Source organism: Uranotaenia lowii, chromosome 2 (assembly GCF_029784155.1).
Source record: "Uranotaenia lowii strain MFRU-FL chromosome 2, ASM2978415v1, whole genome shotgun sequence".
NCBI classification, from domain to species: domain Eukaryota; kingdom Metazoa; phylum Arthropoda; class Insecta; order Diptera; family Culicidae; genus Uranotaenia; species Uranotaenia lowii.
Window position 1 is genome coordinate 226334114 of NC_073692.1, and position 13273 is coordinate 226347386.

Sequence of the window (13273 nt, forward strand, 5' to 3'; positions counted from 1 at the left end):
GCTAGTGCAGAGCAAAGGCAGGAGCAATTCATGGGAGCTTTTCATCAACATGCCCTCTAGCCTAAAATTTCAACACCTATCAAGCTTTCTCCTATTGGCGCACTAATGCCTGTCTATCCACGTTTCTTTCAAATTTCTATAAAATAAATTCTCTCTAGTTTTCATTCCGCCGCACATGCCATTAAAATATCAGTGGTAACAGAACAAATAAGTTCAGATAATAAAGCCATAAACTCATATTGGTACCTTATATAAGTAGCTAATGGATCAAGTAGGCTGTTACTCAATATGACAGCAAAAAACAACTTGCATTGTTTTTTTTTTAATATCCAAACATTCAGTATGTAAATAATTTCTATTTTATTTTTGAGTAAAACTTTAAGATCTCTACATTTTATAGAAAATTTTTTTTTTAATTTACAGGTAGCTTTATTAAGGCATTTAACTCATAAAGTTTTTTTTTTGCCGAGTATTCACTTTCACTTTTATGTGGTGTTAGTAAGAGGGGGGCCGTAATCGTCGCGGCTACTCAACTGTTAATTGATTAACTAAGAGGGAGGGAAAGAGGATTGTGTAGGGTCACTCTCGAGAACAGATTTCCGTCTTTGGTCGGTGGTGGCTTCCTGTAGCGTGGTTTCGTAAGCTACCGCAGGTATTGTGTTCCTGGCCAGCCTTCATTCCGGTGTTATCGAACCGGTCGGACGAGAGGTTGTTCTAATGAATAGACGAAAAGAGCATTAGATAGAGTAAAGACAGAGAGGAAGAGGACTAAACGACCAAGTCAGACATTTTAAGATATTTGTATATAGGGTACAAATATTCAAGATCTAAGTTTGCCAAGATGTCTCGAATTGGAACCCCAGGTAGTTTACTTCGGGCCCTAAGGGTATCCAGTAGCCAAGCCCTCGATCGATCAAACCGTTCACACGTCCACACAACATGATCAATGTCGTGGTAGCCATCCCCACAAACACAAACATTGCTTGTAACTAGTTGTATACGAAACAAATGCGCGTCAAGCCGGCAGTGATTTGACATGAGCCGAGAAACCACGCGAATGAAATCGCGACTCATGTTAAAATGCTTAAACCATGCCTTCGTCGGAACCTTAGGGATAATCGTATGGAACCAACGTCCCTTTGTGCCATTATCCCAGCTAGACTGCCAAGCGTTAATCGCTAAAGTGCGAGGTATTGAAAAATATTCATTGTAAGTTATTATCCTCTCAAAAATTTCACCTTGTAACGCGCCCACCTTAGCCAATGAGTCCGCATTCTCATTGCCTTGAATAAGACAATGAGACGGGATCCAAGCTAAGGTAATCCTGTACGAATTTTCGATCAAAGCGCCCAATATCCCTGAAATTTCCAGCAAAAAATGGGAAGAGCGCTTCATCAGTTTCATCGATCGAATCGCCTCAACGGAGCTGAGACTATCCGAATAGATGAAATAGTGGTCTACGGGCAGTGTGCGAATGTGTTCCAAGCTACAATAAATTGCGGCTAATTCAGCAACGTAAACGGAGCATGGCTCTCGAAGCTTGAACGAAGCTTCAAAGCGCTCATTGTACACTGCGAAACCAGTCGCGCCGTCGATTCTAGAACCATCAGTAAAGAACATTTTTGTAGGGTCAATTTCACGTACTTTTGATGCAAAGATTGAAGGAATGACGTGGGGTCGGACGTGATCTGGTATTCCACGGATGTCAGCGGTCATGGACAGATCGAATCTTATCAAGGAACTGCTAATCGGGTAAAAGTGACTCGTGTCCGAATTTAATAAAGAAGGATTTATTTCTAATTGACTAAAAGTTTCATAATTGTTTACATATTTTACTAGCGGATTAATATTCATAAGCCTTTCCAAATTTTCTATCACCAAAGGATTCATAGTAACACTTCGAATTAGGAAACGTAGCGATAAATCGAAGAACCGTTTTTTCAACGGCATTATTCCCGCCAGTACTTCGAGACACATCGTATGTGTCGACTGCATACAACCCATGGCAATACGCAAACAACGATACTGTATTCGTTCTAGTTTAATCAAGTGGGTTTGCGCGGCGGACCCAAAGCAAAAGCTTCCGTATTCTATGACCGACAGTATCGTTGTTTGGTATAACCTGATGAGGTCCTGTGGATGAGCACCCCACCAGGTTCCAGTAATCGTTCGAAGAAAATTGATTCTCTTTTGGCATTTTTGAGTCAAGTACCTAATATGTTTTCCCCAGAGGCATTTAGAGTCGAACCAGACACCCAAATATTTAAAACTAAGAGATTGAGTTAGAGTTCTACCCATCATAAGGAGCTCTATTTGAGGAGGGGAATGCTTCCTTGAAAAAACTACTAACTCGGTTTTACTAGGCGAAAACTCGATGCCTAGATTCCTGGCCCAATGTGATAAATTATTTAGAGTTTCTTGTAACGGAGGTTTAATTTGAGTGCCTTTTTTACCTGTGATATGAACAACACAGTCATCCGCAAGCTGTCTTAGCGTACAATTTTGTGCCATACAAGCATCGATTTCTCGGACATAAAAGTTGTATAGCAGGGGGCTTAAACATGAGCCTTGGGGTAGACCCATGTAACTAATTCGTTCAACTTTGGTTTCTCCATGACTAAAATGCATGATTTTTTCAGACACCAGGTTATAAAGAAAATTATTCAATATTGGTGAAAGTCCGCAAGAGTTAAGATTACTAGATAGCACTTCTATGGACACCGAATCGAATGCCCCTTTGATGTCCAGAAATACTGCCCCCATCTGCTCTTTTTGGGCAAACGCCAATTGAATGTCTGATGAAAGTAATGCTAGACAGTCGTTCGTACCCTTTCCTCTACGGAATCCAAATTGTGTACTTGACAAGAGATTGTTTGATTCAACCCATTTATTCAGCCGAAGGAGAATCATTTTTTCGAGTAATTTCCGGAGACACGAGAGCATTGCGATCGGCCTATACGAATTGTAATCAGAAACTGGTTTTCCCGGTTTTTGGATGGCGATAACTTTCACCTGTCTCCATTCATGCGGCACAATGTTCATCTCTAAACACTTATTGAATAAATTCAACAAGCGTTTCTTAGCGGTATCTGGCAGATTCTTCAACAAGTTGAATTTGATTCTGTCCAGTCCGGGAGCGGAATTGTTACATGACCAGAGCGCAAGTGAAAGTTCGACCATCGAGAATTGATCCTCCGTTTCGGAACTATTCTCTGTATCCCGATAGTTTTTCTGAGCTGGTACTGCGTCTGGACAGACCTTTTTCGCGAACTGTGTCAGCCAACGACTCGAGCTTTCCTCACTTTCGTTCGAAGGTGTATGATTTCGCATGTTTCGAGCTGTTCTCCAAAGCGTGTGCAGTGACGTTTCTCGAGATAACCCATCTACGAATCGCCGCCAGTACCCACGTTTCTTGCCCCTGATCAAGTTCTTGAACTTGCGTTCCAAGGACAAGTAACGTTGGAACTTCTCTGGCAATCCAGTTCTGCGAAACTCAATAAACGCCTTGCATTTTTCACCTCGCGCGCGTGAGCAGTCTCCATCCCACCATGGAGTGGGAGGCCGTTTCTGTATCGTCGAGCTTTCATTCCGTCTGACCTGTGCCCCGATTGCACAGTCCACAATTGTCCCGGAAATAAAACTGTACTCTGCCTCCGGAGGCAGTTCATCCGTTGAGTCGATGGCTTCAATGACACCTGATGCATACTTTTTCCAATCTATATTCTTTGTGAGGTCATAAGGAATATTGATCTCTTCGGGTGGACTACGACCACTGGTGATAGAAATATTGATAGGCAAATGATCGCTTCCCTGAGGGTCTTGGATTACCTTCCACGTACAATCCAAGCTCAGAGAGGAAGAAGCTAAAGAAAGGTCTAAAATACTATGCTGTGATTGGGATCCATTAATTCGAGTCACTTCCCCATTGTTTAAGACAGTCATGTTGAAGTCGTCGCACAGCTCATATATCATGTTAGCACGATCATCATCACGTGAGCTACCCCAGCCCACGCCATGGGAGTTGAAGTCTCCCAGAACTAGTCGGGGTTCTGGAAGAAGTGAAATAATATTCGCCAATTGGTTCCCGCTCACGCTTGAATTTGGCGGAATATATACCGAGGCTAGGCAAAGGTCTTGGCCTTTAATTCTAGCTTGGCAACTGACGACTTCAATACCTGGAGATGGTTGTAGTGGAATACGATAGAAAGAGTGGCATTTCTTGATCCCCAGAAGAACGCCACCTCCTCTTTGCCCATCTCGATCCAGGCGAATAATATTGTGGCTATGGAAGTTGAAATCAGTGTTTGGAGAGAGCCAAGTTTCGCATAAGGCGAACACATCACAATTCAAATTGTGTACCAATACTTTAAAGGAGTCTAATTTTGGTAAAATACTTCTGCAGTTCCATTGCAATACAGAAACAATTTCTCTTACCTCAGTGGACGAGTTATTCATCAAAAGAAATTGCTTCTGCGATGAGGGTCATAGTGCAAGCTTTCTTTTTCAAGACTTCTCTCAAAAGAGGTACAAACATATTAATCATAGTCCTCCAACCTGCTGGTACACTGAAAAAGTCCAAGATGAACGCAACAATTTCCGAAAATTTCATCTTACCATCAGATGAAAAGCTGGGCAAACTGTTCGACGATGGATCAGATGCAGTTTCTCTGGGAATTGTTGCATTCCTGTTAGCTACTGATGGTCCTGAATTCTGAAGGGAAGTCTGGGGTTTTGACTTACCAGAAAGTGGAGGGAAGTCCTTCGGGGACGGATTAAAACCCGGAGGTCTCTGAATAGGAGGGGTAGAATAACTATTTCCACTTTGAGGATTTTTTGTTTTATTAACTTTGCTGGCAGCTGATCGGGGTTGTGTGTTAGTTGTGCGTTTCCTTTTTGGAGCCTGTGAAACATTTTTTTTAACAAATGGCCCAGCTGATGTTCCTTCACATGGATCCTCCCCTTCGGATTCATACTCACTTAGAAGGCCAAACTGGTTCTCTGAGACGATTGGCAAAGACTTCATCAGCATGTCTCTATATGATTTCTTAGAGCGGGTTTTTAAAGAAGTCTTGATTTTTTCCCGGCGCGATATGTACTTCGGACACGCCGAGAGAGCATGAGATTCCTCGCCTGTGCAATACAAACACTTGCTTAATGCTTGTATTTCACACGAAGCTTCCGCATGCTTCTCCCCGCACTTAGAGCAGCGTGCCTGATTGCAACAGTAGGCGGCCGTATGATCCAACTGCTTGCAATTCTGGCAGAACATGACCGAAGGCACATAAAGTCTCACAGGTAGACGAACCTTCCCGATCGCAACGTAATCAGGAAGTGCAGTGCCGGAAAAGGTAACCCGAAAAGAGTTCGACAGGGAAAATGTTCTCTTTTCCCCCTCGCCTGATGCTGATTTCAGCTGACGCGCGTCCAGCACCTTGACCGTGGGGAGACCAGGGTCTTTGAATCGGCCAACCCCGGATTCCATTAGGTCATCGACGGTCAAACCCTCTTCGGTTACCACTCCGTCGATTTCCACGTCACGAGCGGGAACGTATACGCGGTATTCGATCGTAAACTTCGGGTCACAAGCAATGGCATTTGCTTCCTTCAGGCTACCAACAACAATGCGCATCTTGTGCGGTCTCATCGGCTGGTAGCTGATTACGGAAGGGTAAGAACGATCAAGGTCCCGGGCGATTGAAATCACATTGGGTGATTTCCCATTAGTTTTGGACCGGATGTAAACTACCCAAGGTCCCGTCGATTCAGGTTGGTAAACCCGACGGCGAGGGGCAGTTTGAGGCAACTCATTATCTTTTTCAACGGGGGAGTTTGCTTGAGGGGTTGATGCTAGCGTGGAGTTTCCAAACACAAAAGGCATTTGTGGGAAAAGGGTCTTTGGGAGAGGAGAAGGGTCATCTTCCGTGTCCGTGAGGTACATCGGGTGGTCTTGTAATGTTTCTTTGGAAACAATTTCCTCGGAAAGAATTTCCTCGGAAATATCCTCCCGTAAAGGGGGATCTTTGCCCGTCTCGCCGTCGTCATCCATCAGCCGGTGACTTTCCGAACTAATGGGCTCTGGAGGAGATGCAACCGCAATTTAAAATTAAATTAAAAAAAGAAAATTTATATATGATATAAATTTCAAAAAAAAAAAAAAAATCTTATAATTTATATAGTAATAATAACGAAAGAGGAAAGCTAAAGAAGAAAACCAAATAAAAAAAAATAAAATAAAAACCCAAAAACTTTTTGGGAAAAAAAAATGAACCACTCTATTAATGTGGACCACTCTATCAAACCTGATGCCAACAACGTGGTCCTTTGTTTGATGGCGAATGGATGCTGAACCAAGGCTATTGTATTCAGCCGGGGTGATAATTTGCTGGGTGATTTGACGAACCAGCTACACGAGCGTTAGAATTTCACTGCCGTTCTGAACTAAGTTATCCGGTGTAACGGTACATAAGTCCGGATAATTCGGATAGCGGCACTACACGGTAGGTATAAGGGGCAAATAAAAAAAAACTTTTGCCACACACGCGAGAGAAAACAAACTCGACCGTCTCCAGTGAGTGATGCGAAACGAATGAGTGTAGAAAAAAATGTTGAATAAAAAATTAAGCTAGTTAACAGAAAGGTACTAAACATCTGACCGAAAAGAATTATAGAAAGTTCATATTCCAAAGAATCTTATATGCTTGTCTGTAGATAAATATAACTTTTAAAAACCAAAATAGTATTATCAAACTAAGAGGAAAATAAATTTTGAAAAGAAAAATTAAATTTAAAAATTTCAAATTTGATTGAGTTCATGTTTTTCTAGCAAAACCATTACCAAAAGCAATTCCACAAGTACGAAAATTGTCCAAAAACATGTTTCACTAAAACGTGAATAACTTTTGAATAGGCAAAAAGTGGCAACTAGTTTTTGTTTTGTTGGATAGCTGAGACTTCCATTTAAATACTTGAGTAGAAATGAGAGTGGGGTAACATGTTTTCCAGATGTCCAAATATGATGAAAATTCGTAATTTTTTAACGTTATATGTTAATGCTCGTAACAAAATTTGGATTTTTTTTTCAATTCTTCAAACTCGAAAAAATAAATTTCATATTATTCTGAACACATCCATGTTAATTTTTTTTATTTCTTCAAGAAATAAAATTTTAGTGGAGTATTGAATTTTTTTTTGTTTTTACGATAAAATGCTACAGCATCAAATCCCAACTTCACCTGCGTAGAAAATAGTATGAAACAACAAATTTTATGTTTTGTATGACAGATTTGTGATCGGTGTAATGTCCAGTTTCTGAAAAGCATATTTATGATGAATTCTTGAAAAATGCTCCAAATTATAAAATCGACTTATTTTAAATTGAAATCTTGAAAATATCTCAAATATAAGAAGTGATACAATTTAATCATCAACTGTGATGACTTTAGCTCTTTAAAATGTTTGAATTTTAGAAGCGCTAATTAAATTTTTCAATGAAACACCTTAAATTTTATTAATTCCCCCCTTCGTAATTTTCGGAAAAGGTAATACATAAAAGTGAATTTCTAACTGCCTTTGAAATGGAAAAGCTACCTTCATATATTGAAAGGTAAACACCTTTCCGCCTTTTGGCTTAAGCGGATGTATCCTTAATCCAGATTAATAACGCGACAAATAGAACTCATTCGTTCTTTTAAAAAAAACCTTAGCGATAATCACGTTACTCTAACATTACTCAACTTCTCATTTTTTTTTTTTTTGCCTTCCATCCCTCATCACGTCTAGTACATATGTTTGTATGACTGCGAAAAGCACTTCCCAGTTGGATCTTTGTCAAGGTATTCACAGGATTATGCATGCATGTACTTGTTTATGCACAGCCCCCCGACGACTCTGGGCACACACATTTACACCTACATTCATACGTATGTAAAACATCGCAATCGCTTTGAAAACCATCCGCCGAGTGACATTGCCCTGGAATGGAATAAAATGGAATGGAAGCGCGCTCGACGGACAGAACCGGGATAATTGAAGTGTCGACAGCAGCCAGCATTGCTTCTAGTGCACGTGAGCTTCCAACAACAAACGGAACTATTTTTAAAAATGCATTTTGCATTCATATTGTGTAGGTTTCTACCTACCCAGTGCAATATGTAATGCGAGGGTTCGTTTAGTAGTTTGCTTCCATAATCCCGGTGGCATCGAAATGAAAAGTGAATAAACATGGAAAGAATAGCGTTGTTTACATTTCGCTGCTCCGAAGGATATTTTTCCGAATAAAGTTGTTCTAATTTGTTCATTTATAGTATAAAATATGAACGAACAAATAAATTCACATCCAATATAATTTTAGAAACTATTCGAAGGGAATTGTTCAAGTCTATCATAAAACACTTTGTAAAATATTCTTCTTATCTTGGTCATTAAAAAACCAGGACACTATATACCCGAAAAAAAAGGGAAAGATATTTAAAAAAATACACTTTCGGGAGTATTATAGCTTTTTTCCCAGAGGCTTAAAAGTATTCTTCATGAGCTCGAACGAAGTTTTTAATGTTGGATAATTTATATATTTTTTCTTGCGCTTCAAATAATCGAGAGGAAATACTCAGGAGCCACTTCTGCATGGAAATCTAAGCACCTCTGAAATAATAAAACACTTGAAACAAAAATATTTTCGAAAGAAAACTTTCAAATCAAAAGTTTGTGTGGGGTCGCCCACCAAAAATTTAATTTTTTGGTGGAAATGAAACGGGAAAAGCTTTACTTTCTGCCTATACAAAAATTAACGGTAAGGTACACCGGGATAAGTGGGGACGAGAGGTAAGAGAAGATTATTGCTAATTAAGCGATACTGTGCACTGTTTTTCAAACTTTTAATGCAGAATGTCAAATTTACTTGTATTCTATCTAACAACCGTGAAAAAGATACGATTCTGACAATAACGGATGATTGCAGCGACTTTTTGTAAATTTTCTAATTTTAACTAAGATGTCAAGTTGAATTGATATGCGTCATTTTCAGTTGTGAATTTCTCGTAAACAAACTGGCTCTTGACGATAAACTCTACTTTGAAACAATCCTTACATTCGAATTTAAAAGTTAGAAGAAGAAAATGCGAGATTATTTACAAAATACAATAATGCCTCCCTGAATTAACATAAAACCAAGTTGTATAAAATTTTGAAATCAACAGCAAACTCAAAGTTACTGTTTAATCTGAAACACCACACATAGTTTCTTACAGTAATGCATGATTGGTTATAGAACTTCTGCTCTGTGCTATAGACAAAATTCGAACTAATGTACAGGAAACAATATTTGGACAGTTATCCTGAATGAAACTGCAGTTGTCAAAGAAATAAACGCTCTTACTTTCTACTCCCCTTGCTCTTTTCCATTTTTTTTAACTTTAAATTTGATACAGGCTTTTTAAGGCCGTTCTCCAGACTCGCCTAACTCTTTTCAATTATTTTTTTTCATGCTACTCTCTCGACCCACCTGATTATTTATTTGATCAGATACCAAAATTGTTCTCTCAAGACACTCTCCAGTTTATTCCTTTACGAACTTTGTTTGTCAATGCTAAGCAGTCCTGTGAACTCACTTTGAATTTTTAATAAATTATTTGAGCTGTTATCTCCTTTATGTGTACAATTGTGATTGTGATTGTCAAGCTTTCCTTTCGACACGCCTTTTCCTAATTTCAAACTTTCTTCTCGACTTGCATCATAGTTGAATCTTTTCTTAAGCTGTTATATCAACTCACTTGATCTTCAAATTTATATGATATTGTGGTTGTCGTTATATGTTAATTTCTAGACTCGACTCATAATTTCATCTCAAGCTTTTCTCTCAACTCGCTTGATATTCAATTTGATAAGATATTCAAGCTCGAACAACTTTTTTTTACAAATTCCATGCTGTCTTCTCGACTCGCTATAAACTTCTGATCATCGATTTGATAAGACATGTCCTCTCGACCAGCTCAATTTTCAATTATTTCTTTTTCAAGCTGCTTAGTTTCCCACTAGATAAAACACTTAGACTGTCCTTCATCTCGCCTTCTGATTTCAAGCTATCCTCTCAACCCGTTTTAAATTCCTATCGATACTTTCAGGCTGTTCTCTCAACCCGCCTTTCAATGGCAAGCTGTCCTCTCAATTTGCTTGAAGTTTCTATCGATACGTTCAGGCTGTCTTCTCAACTCGCTTGAAATTTCAAGCTGTCCTCTCAACTCTCTTGAAAATTCTATTCATACTTTCAGGCTGCTCTTTCAAGTCGCCTTTCGATTTCAAGCTGTCCTCTCAACTAGCTTGAAATTTTTATCGATACGTTCAAGCTGTCCTCTCAACTCGCCTTTCAATTTCAAGCTATCCTCTCAACTAGCTTGAAAATTCTATCGATACGTTCAGGCTGTCCTCTCAACTCGCCTTTCAATTTCAAGCTGTCCTCTCAACTAGCTAAAAAATTCTATCGATACTATCAGGCTGTCCTCTCAACTCGGCTTTCGATTTCAAGCTTTCCTCTCAACTCGCTTGAAAATTCTATCGATGCTTTCAGGCTGTCCTCTCAATTCGCCTTTCGATTTCAAGCTGTCCTCTCAACTCGCTTGAAATTTTTATCGATACGTTCAGGCTGTCCTCTCAACTCGCCTTTCATTTTCAAGCTAACCTCTCAACTCGCTTGAAATTTTGAACATTATCAAGCTGTCCTCTCGACTCGCTTAAAGGGTGATACGGTTAAAATTTTGTCAAAGGAAAACGCGTGTAAATCGGTGAAATCGATTATTTAAAAAATCAAATTAAATTTCTTTTTCAAGTTTCATAAGTATTAAATTCAGGAAAATATTTAGTTAGGCTTCCGCTTTTCCAAATCCGAATTGCCGGGCATTACGCTCAACCCCTGCCATCAGATTTTGTACAGCCACCTTGTCCACATTCTTCGCCGCAGAAAGCCAGTTTGCCATGAACTGCTGCTCGTCCTTAGCAGTTTTTTTGGTCTTCTTTAGGTTCCGCTTGACAATAGCCCAGTATATCTCAATTGGGCGGAGCTCTGGCGTGTGGGATGGTTCTTTTCCTTGGGAACCACCTGCACGTTGTTGGCGGCGTACCACTCCATGGCCTTTTTACCGTAATGGCAAGATGCCAAATCCGGCCAAAACCCGTGTTTTTTCAGGAAAGGCAGCAGACGTTTATTCGTAACACTCTACACACACACCTCCAAAATGAGGGGTGTTCAGGTTTTTTAAATGCAAAATTGAAAGAAATACGTCAAGTTGATATTGACCAAATTTTGACCGTATCACCCTTTAATCTATCTTTTTTATTCTTATTTCAGCTCAATTAATTTATTTTATCGACTTTTGTTTCGGCGTTATTTCATTAACCGTTTATTTTCACTAATAGTAATTTATCATATACGGCACTATATTTTCCTTTTTCCTTTATTTCAACTTGTCACAATATACATTTCACATCATTTACTCATTTATCAATTTTTTTTTCTCAAACGGGTTATTAATGAACTGTTTGATTTTAAAGCAAGATCGATGAAAATAATTAATCGTGAATCGTTGATCGCGTTTGTTTACCTTTTTCGGTTCGACTTTTTTTTTATAACTTCTTGTTTTATAAGGCTAACAAGAAATTACCGGTCACGGTCGCCAAAGCCCGGAAGCAGAACCGGAGAGTCTGTTCACAAATTACCGATGGAATCACACACGCTACTCGACTCGCTTGCTCGCTAGCCGACTGACTGACTGACTGCGTACACGCTTGTGGCGAATGACTCGGTGCCAAGTTAATCCATTCACACAATATGTATCTGATTTGTAAGCAAAATATACAAACAAAACTTTCCTTCAGCTTTTTAAAAACCATTTTTTAAGAACTTTTTTTAGAACTCTTTAATTCCGTATATTTTAAGTGACATTCAAACTGATTTAAACATTATCGTGTCCCAACATCTCATTAAAAATATTTGGTATTCTAAAGCAAGTTGAGAAATATTTCACTCTATATAATTTACTACAGCGAATTTGCAGCCATTTCGTGCACCCATGGTGAAATATCATTTAAATTATTCAGTTTCATAACTAATGTCTTCGAATGGGAATAATTGAATAAAAAATTCATAACTATTTTACTCATACTATTCAAGCATAAAAGATATTTATATGGTAAAATTACTCAAATTACTCGAAGGGCATGTATTAAATGTAACATAACTTTCACAAAACTCGAAGAAATTTTGCCAAATCTTGACAGAAAGTTTGATAATAGTTGAGCAACAAAACAAACCAAAAAAATGGGAGTCAAGTGCTTGAAGCGCCACACATTGGTCAATCCGAGAACTTTTTCCACGAATCTTCAAGATTTCGCTTCGAAAATCAATAATTTTATAACGAACGGCACACTTCTGACCACCAGAAATCAACTAAGGATTATTGTTTTGAATGAAGATTGCGAATAAAACTATAACTCAAATAAGCGAAAAAATATATCCTGTTTGAGTTATAGTTGTGAATTTTACCAGTCATTTTGACTGGTCACGGTCCATGTGTCCATGGTGAAATTTATTTCGTGTATAAATAGAGATAGAGAAATAAAAAATACACAGTTGTGAAGAGATTCAAAATTCATGAAAAGTCGTATTTTTGAGAATTTTAAAACGAAGCATTCAAAAGATATTCAACAAACAAAGTGTCAAACCAGTCATTTTGACTGGTGCGGTCTTTCTAGTGTTAAGTGTTGCCAGTTATATGATAAGTTTTAATTGCACTGTTAACGGTCTCTAATACCGTATTTGTTTATGCCGAGTATTGCTCCGGTGCACCACTAGGTGCTGGCAAGCTGTTTGTTTATTCGGACAGTGTTGCACTGGTTTTTGCCTAGTGTTGCACTGCCATCAGCCGGTGTTGCCCCAAAAATTTTGTCAGTGTTGCAAGAGAGCGTGTGAGTGAGTGAGGTAGCAATACACTGGCGACGATTTGTGTTTGTTTTTATCGGGTACGGTGGAACACTGAACGAGGGGAGAAAACAAATACGGTATAAGTAAAGTTCTGGTTTCTGATCACCCGAAAACCGATTCGACACAAAACACATACAATCTACCAGTTTGCCAAGATTGTAAGTTTGGATAAACACGTAATTGAAAGTTTTATGAAATCAAGTAGTATAATATTTATATCTAATCTTATTCTGAAAACACTAGTATCCTCATGAGCCATATTCTAGTACACAGTATTCGGAAAAAAGCCTAGCTCCGTTTCCA

The 13273-nt window shown here is 38.8% G+C and overlaps 1 protein-coding gene across 1 annotated transcript in view; it reads left to right on the forward strand.

The window, feature by feature from the left end:
* Nucleotides 1-13273, forward strand: part of LOC129745575 (venom dipeptidyl peptidase 4) — an 810441-nt gene that overhangs the window by 379715 nt on the left and 417453 nt on the right. The window lies entirely within an intron of this gene.